Here is an 8113-nt window from a genome sequence, read left to right on the forward strand (position 1 = left end):
GTCTCAAACGTATCAATAATTTATGAAGCATTCATGCTATTTTATTACCTGTTTTGAATGATTATGGGCTTTATTATACACTTTTATATTACTTTTGGGACTAACCTATTAACCGGAGGCCCAGCCCATATTGATGTTTTATTGCCTGTTTCAGTATTTCGAAGAAAAGGAATATCAAACGGAGTCCAAACGGAATGAAACCTTCGGCATCGTGATTTTTTGGAAGAATATCATCTTGGAGGCTTGGAGATCAAGTCAGAAGACCCTCGAGGAGCCCAGGAGATAGCCCCCCCTACAGGGCACGACCCCCTGTCTCGTGGACCCCTCGAGCACCCCCCCGACCGACTTCTTTCGCCTATATAAGCCTACGTACCCTAAAACCATCGAATATCAAGATAGATCGGGAGTTCCGCCGCTAGAAGCCTCTGTAGCCACCAAAAACCTCTCGGGAGCATGTTCCGGCACCCTGCCGGAGGGGGAACCCATCACCGGTGGCCATCTTCCTCATCTCGGTACTATCCATGACGAGGAAGGAGTAGTTCACCCTCGGGGCTGAGGGTATGTACCAGTAGCTATGTGTTTGATCTCTCTCTCTCTCTCTCTCTCTCTCTCGTCTTCTCTCTTGTGTTCCCTCTATGGCACGATCTTGATGTATCCCGAGCTTTGCTATTGTAGTTGGATCTTATGATGTTTCTCCCCCTCTACTCGCTTGTGATGAATTGAGTTTCCCCTTTGAAGTTATCTTATCGGATTGAGTCTTTTATGAGAACACTTGATGTATGTCTTGCCGTGTTTATCTGTGGTGACAATGGGATATCATGTGCCTCTTGATGTATGTTTTGGTGACCAACTTGCGGGTTCCGCCCATGAACCTATGCATAGGGGTTTGCACACGTTCTTGACTCTCCGGCAGAAACTTTGGGGCACTCTTTGAAGTATTTTTGTGTTGGTTGGATGAATCTGAGATTGTGTGATGCATATCGTATAATCATGCCTGTGGATACTTGAAGTGACAATGGAGTATCTAGGTGACATTAGGGTTTTGGTTGATTTGTGTCTTAAGGTGTTATTCTAGTACGGACTCTTTAATAGATCGATCTGAAAGAATAACTTTGAGGTGGTTTCGTACCCTACCATAATCTCTACGTTTGTTCTCCGCTATTAGTGGCTTTGGAGTGACTCTTTGTTGCATGTTGAGGGATTGTTATATGATCTATCTATGTTATTATTGTTGAGAGAACTTGCACTAGTGAAAGTATGAACCCTAGGCCTTGTTTCCTATCATTGCAATACCGTTTACGCTCACTTTCACCACTTGTTACCTTCTGTTTTTATTATTTCAGATTACAAATACCTTTATCTACCATCCATTTTGCACTTGTATCACCATCTCTTCGCCGAATTAGTGCACCTATACAATTTACCACTGTATTGGGTGTGTTGGGGACACAAGAGACTCTTTGTTATTTGGTTGCAGGGTTGTTTGAGAGAACCATCTTCATCCTACGCCTCCTACGGATTGATAAACCCTAGGTCATCCACTTGAGGGAAATTTGCTACTGTCCTACAAACCTGTGCACTTGCAGGCCCAACAACGTCTACAAGAAGAAGGTTGTGTAGTAGACATCAAGCTCTTTTCTGGCGCCGTTGCCGGGGAGGCTAGGTAAAAGGCACTCACTCACACCCCGTCAACTAAGCTCTTTTCTGGCGCAGTTGCCGTGGAGGTGAGTGCTTGAAGGTATATCTTTAGATCTTGCAATTGAATCTTTTTGTTTCTTGTTTTATCACTAGTTTAGTTTATAAAAGAAAACTACCAAAAAAATGGAATTAAGTTTGTCTCATACGCTTCGTCTCTTTAATATCTTTCGTGAGAATGATGGTAAGGAAAATTGTGCTCAAGTGCTAGAAGAAGAAACCTATAGAATGTTTGATACTAAATCTTTTAATGATGAGCATGATAGCAATGTTGTTAGTATGAATTCTTTGAATATTCACGATGCTAATGATATGCAAAGCCACAAGCTTGGGGAAGCTATGTTTGATGAATATGATATTTCTAGTCCCCCATGTTTTGATGAGAATATTTATTATGATGAAAACATGCCTCCTATTTATGATGATTGTATTGATGAAAGTAGGTTTGGAAGAGTGTCAACTTTAGGAAGTAGTGATCCCACTATTTTGGAGGATGTTGAATCTTATTGTGATAAACATGAAAGTAGATTTGGAAGAGTGTCAACTTTATTTAGTGATGATTCCACTATTTCGAAAGAGGTTCCAATTGATTATGAGAACAAAGTTGCTATCTATGATGATTATTGTGATGACTTGTATGCTATTAGGAATAATGATAACCATGAAACTTGTCATCATGATTTTAGTTTTCAATTGGATTATACCTCACATGATAATTATTTTGTTGAGTTTACTCCCACTACTATTCATGAGAAGAAATTTTCTTATGTGGAGAATAGTAAATTTTCTATGCTTGTAGATCATGAAAAGAATGCTTTAGGTGCTGGTTATATTGTTGAATTCATTCATGATGCTACTGAAAATTATTATGAGGGAGGAACATACAACCCATTAACAGTCGCGTGAATGGCGCCTCCTAGCGCTTGCCACGTCGAATGCGTGGGTTGGCCAGAAAAGTAAAAGGGATAAAAAAGGGAAAGAGTGGAAAAGTTCTCTAGGAAACCCTCTCACCCCACGTCCTCCGCCTCCCTTCGCCTCGAGCGCCTCCTCCTCCCTTCTCTAGCGTCGCCGCCCCTGTATGCTTGCCGCCGCCTCGCTGGCGCCCCTCCTCCTCCTCCTCCTCATACCTGCCGCCGTCTCGCCGCTGCAGCCGTCCCCTAGATACACCCTCCCCCGAGACAAGCGCGCAATCCCCCGGTGGTCCGGACTGGATCCCGCCATCACCACCAGCCACAACCTCGTCCGTCCGTGTCCATCTCGGCGAGACCAAGGGCGCGCCTCGTGGCCGTCGCTCGGCGCTGCTACTCCGGCCGCCACGCCTTCGTCCTCCAGGGCGGGACTGCGCCGGGAGCTTCAGGGAGTTCAATGCCAACAACATCCATGACACATTCCGTCTACTGCTCCAGATGGGAAATGTCCTCATGTTCGGCGGCCAGGCCCCCGTCGTCAAGGTACAAGCCGATTGCCCAAATCGAATTGGTCATTTTATTTGTGAGATCTCATCCGATCTGCTCACTGTTGTTTGCACAGTAGACCGATGGCTGGCCAGTTTGCCAAGCGAGGTCTGATAACTTTGAAGAGAAGGACGGGGTTAAGCTGCCCAGCTACAAGGAGACAACGTCAATGGCAACGCGTTCGACCTGCAAGTTTGTAGCAGAGTTTTGTTGCGGTGCCTGTAGTCATTGTCCTCTTTAAATACCCCATGTTGAATTTCTTCCACATATCTCCTTATCACGACAAGGCAAGTGATAGGTTGCTGGTTTTATATACTATTATGTTGCTATTACTAGGGTGATGTTTATCCAGTGAATCTTATGAAAGCTTCTCCATGAATCGAATTCTTGATACTCATTGGGGTGCCATGACTGATAGTGATGTAAGTTTTTGCATGCTGAAAATTAGTGGCAAGAGCCCTGAAGTGTACTTAAACACTAAAATTGTTAAAATTTGTTTGCATTGAACTACAATTACAACTTTAATACCCATTTACTTTGTCGATCCTTGTGAATGATTCCCTAGAACTTTTCGTCGTCTCTTATCTGGCATTTTTCTATCTCGCTGTCTAATGCGTTGGTGAGACTAATTAGATGCATTAGTGATTTTCTTTTGAAGCATCACTACTAATGTTTTGGAAGCATGCCCACCATGATTTGTCAGAATGACATGCTGAATGTGCTATCTGTATTAGTAATGCATTTTCTTATTTCACCCAGAGTAATTCTGTTTAGTTACACCTTTGCACAGATATTTTAGTGTTTCTTGCTTTCACCGGTTGATTTGTTTCGATGAGTTACTGAGAGCTACTCTGTATTTTGTTCCTATTGATGTATAGGTTATACTGATGAAACTTCGGTTATCAAGGATGTACCATATATCTACTAAGTAATGCTAATAGTTTGCTCTTTGTTGTCCAATACTTCTAAATATGGATTGGTTGCTCCACTTCATGTGACTTCGTGAGAAGTGGGATTAGATTTCCTGTTTAGTTTATGTGTTTCAAGAAAGATATTTGGATAATTTGAGATTGCCATTTATATTTGGATGTTCATTCTTCTCCGCGGGTATATTCCCACATTGAACTGGATTATTGCTATGATTCGGTTGATTCAGACATATTGTATCTTGAATGGCTTTCATCGTTGGGCAAATCAAGCGATGGAAGGTATTTTTTTCAGTAATATTGAAGCACATTGATACTGGTATACAATGCATCATTTCTTTTTTCTAATCTGAATGTGCTAGCGTTCAGAAAATTATTTGTTCATTTTTGCTTTTTGAGGCATATACCAGGATATAACTTTGTTGTTGAAAATCCATTAAAGAGATGGAAGATAAAATTATTTGCAATCAAATCTGAGATGCATACTATTGAATGCCAATATTGATGCTAGATCTTTGAATAGTTTAGTGTCCAGTATATGAAGCAGTGAAGTGAGAGCATGTAGTAAAGGTAGGGTAGGTATGATTTTATCTCAAGTTGTATGTGAAACATCCTAGCAATTACTCATGTGGTTAGATAATGATATATTTAGGATGGGCCTTTAGCTGCTGACCTGAAAATTAGAAAGCTGGCAGTTTATTTGTATTAATTCCTCTGTTGCCATTTCCTAGAATTTCTTACTTTTTTAATAGGTGTTATGCTTTACAGATCCATGCCACTTGTGATGTTATCTGCTACTCATTTGCGGGCCTTGCGGTTGTCATTCTCATGGCTCTACCATTCGCGTTTATCCAGGGTGAGCTCTCATCTGTTTGTCTGTTTACTTGGTCGTTCGTAGAGAATATATTTCTGGTGCTTTGTCTTGGTTGATAGCGTATTCTGCTCTTGCATTCTTACTATCAAGGAGATGGATAGATATAGATTCTAGGCATGTCCTTGGTCCCTGCAAAGTAGTTTTTTTTGCCTTCCATGCTTTATTGGTACCTTGCTCTTTTCCACCGTTGGCCAGGAGACAAATATAGCATCAAATTGGGTAGCAGAAAATAAGATTTGTTCTTTTACAAGGATTACAGTGTGTCCTTTTGACATCTGGTTTCAGAGCTTGTCAGATTGGTTTCCAGTTCATGCTTCTTAGGTTCTGTGGATAACTATGGAGCAATGGACATTCTTTGCTCCACTGATGAATGCATGCACAAAAGTTGTTCCCTCATTTATTTTTCTTTGCAATTCATGATTTATTGCCTGGTGGTGTGCATTCATGTTAGCTTTTCGGATTGTTCTTTGGTGGTTGATACAGATGCAAAAGAAAATTTGAAAAGTTCGACCAATGATATAGTGCTTGCTGAAAACAACTACTCTAAATAATTGTTGCAGGTTATTTGTGAGGATAGACCCAAAACTTCTTTCTACATATATACCTTCATGTTCCTTGTTAAAAGTGTCTTCAAGAAATGCCATCTGTTCACTTATTTCTTTGCTCTTTGCCTTTTCTTCATTTACATGTACTCACTAAAACCTGACATGGCATGTGTAGTTTAGGAGGCGAGCCATCAGTGTGAGTTTCAGTAAGAGATGATAACACAAGTGATCTTGATTGGTACCATGTTTGGAATTGTTGTGCATGCATGGTACGAACATGTGCAACACTAAGAAAACGAAAACAAAAGTGAGCTTGTGGTTTGCGGTGTTTTCCCTCTGAATTTTCTCATTAGTATGTCCAGAAAGGCATATTAGTGTAAGAGCATACAAGAAAACCTTAACATGAGTTGTTGTACATAAACTTTCTTCTGAAACCATCTCATAATCTTAGATTTCCCACTAGTTGGTTGTTGGTCAGTTCTAAAACTATCTGTGCATTTTGCCCAAGGAATTTGTTTTCTTATAGTTCATTGATTATTTTGGATTAACTGAATGTTATCTTCCCAATCTAATATATGTAATTTTAGCTCTAAGGACTAGCAAGAGTTAATGATGCAGGTTGTGATTGTGAATGAAGTACCGGTTGTTACTAATTTCATATTTTTGTTTGTCAACTCAGGTGTTTGATGCATTTCTTCTCCAGAAAAGGGATAAGTATCTGAGGTGATTTCTTGTTTGCATGATATTATAGTGTCCTCCCATTTTTTTTGTAGGCATGTTAAAATGTTGATGTTCCTTTTGACCATGCTAATGTGTTTGTCCACTCACTGCGCCTACTATGTTTTAGTTATTTTGTCGCAGGGAATCTACTTGGCTTTCAGTCTATGAACATTTAGATCAATATATTTTAAGGTTGTAAAGACTAAAGATCATAAAATCATTGTTTACTCTACCAAGTTTGTTCCTCTTCGATGATGATTGTAGAAACTATCAGACCATTGCTACTTTGTTTGCAACCTATGGTATATTCTCATATATGTCAAGAGGTCCTTCTCATGCACCTTTTCATTATGATCTGCGTTAGCCTCCTTTGCACCAATTACCTTGAGTTTCAAAGTGAATATGTTGATATTTATGTCATTTGATTCTTGGATAAATCAAGACTAATCTTACTCTTGAATTTTTCTTGGGATGCCAAGTATGAGACAGGCATGCTTCGGTATTTAGGACAAACTAGAAAGAGTGACTGGGTTTAAACAAAACATATTACAAAAAGTAAAACAATTTAGGTTTGGGGGTTTCTGTAGGAATTTGATGGGATTAATGATCAGCATCAAGTATTCTATTGATGAGTTGTGTGTTTTATGAAGGATCTGTGTTTTTTTGCAGTCATATCAGATCGAGTGATAGCAGAGGGTCTCAGGCCTGATGAATCGAATGTTGACGTGGGACCATTTTTTGTGATGTCCAGCTCATCGTCCACTGAGGCACCGCAGAAGATGGTCCAAGGTCTGCTTGTTATTTTTCTTCATTACCCAAATCAGTAGTATCCCTTGACAGTCTTACCTTTAGTAAGATCATTCTTAATTAGTTTTGTGCACTAATGGATTGCTTATGACTGATAATGGGTGAGATCCAGTTCAAGTTAGCATGAACACATTAAACAGTTCAAGTTAGCATGCTCTCGTAATCCTAGGACTTTATTTGCTCAATAATCGAAGTTATAGTGACCATAAGCCTACGATACGATACCGTATATTTGAGAAAACAAATCATGTGAGTCAATTTGAACTAGGGATAGATCATGATGAGTAATGTTAATGTCTTGGCTAATAATCAAAGATAATAACTGTAAGAGGAATAATGTAATTCGAAGTACAAAAAATGTTCTGTTAAGAAATTCCCAGCATGTTTTATACTGACATCTTGTTGTCATTCTTATGTACCTCTTCTATCTTGTCTTCTTGATTTGTTTTTGGTCATATGGCTTTCATGTACGGACAAAGTTAGGCATCTTCCTGCAGTGTGGTCATTGCCATGTTGGACACTGCCAAATTCCTCTGTGATGCGATTTCAAGAATGGAAAAGGTAGCAGAACAAGGCAGTGCTATAGCGCTATGGAAGGGGTCGATGGGGAAATAGATTTGCAGATAGCCTTTTCCAGCTTCTCAAGGCCACCCATGACATATTCTATTCAGGCCTCTTTGATTAACTAGCTGATGTTATATTTTGGGTCCTTCAGGTCCTCACACACTCATAGAAAATCTTTGAGATCATATGTTCAAGCCTTCCTTGTTTGTCCACTATCATGATTGAAAATAGCAGGTAAATTGGTACTTCCAAGAATACATATGATGCGAAAAATTTGTATGACCGAACCATTTTAGTATCACTGAATCTACACTTATAACTTGTCTCTAGAAGTGAGAAGGGGCCTAATGAATCTCCGTAAGATTTTTAAATTACACTCTAAGCACAATTCAGTTTCTAAATATGGTTTATCAAGCATGATACTGAACTCTTACAACATACGCAGATGACCTTATCTTTAAATTCTGGATTGATCGGTCTAACATTTAAACTAATATTTCTAACTAAAATCGCTCTGGAGCGACATTG

General features: G+C 39.7%; 1 long non-coding RNA gene across 1 annotated transcript; it reads left to right on the forward strand.

Moving 5' to 3' along the window:
- Positions 1–3387: 3387 nt before the first annotated feature.
- LOC119305833 lies at positions 3388–7842 on the forward strand. Its single transcript, XR_005148783.1, has 4 exons — positions 3388–4357; positions 4844–4931; positions 6174–6217; positions 6884–7842. It is a non-coding gene; the product is annotated as an uncharacterized LOC119305833 (long non-coding RNA).
- Positions 7843–8113: the final 271 nt, after the last annotated feature.

Source organism: Triticum dicoccoides, chromosome 5B (genome assembly GCF_002162155.2).
Source record: "Triticum dicoccoides isolate Atlit2015 ecotype Zavitan chromosome 5B, WEW_v2.0, whole genome shotgun sequence".
NCBI lineage: Eukaryota > Viridiplantae > Streptophyta > Magnoliopsida > Poales > Poaceae > Triticum > Triticum dicoccoides.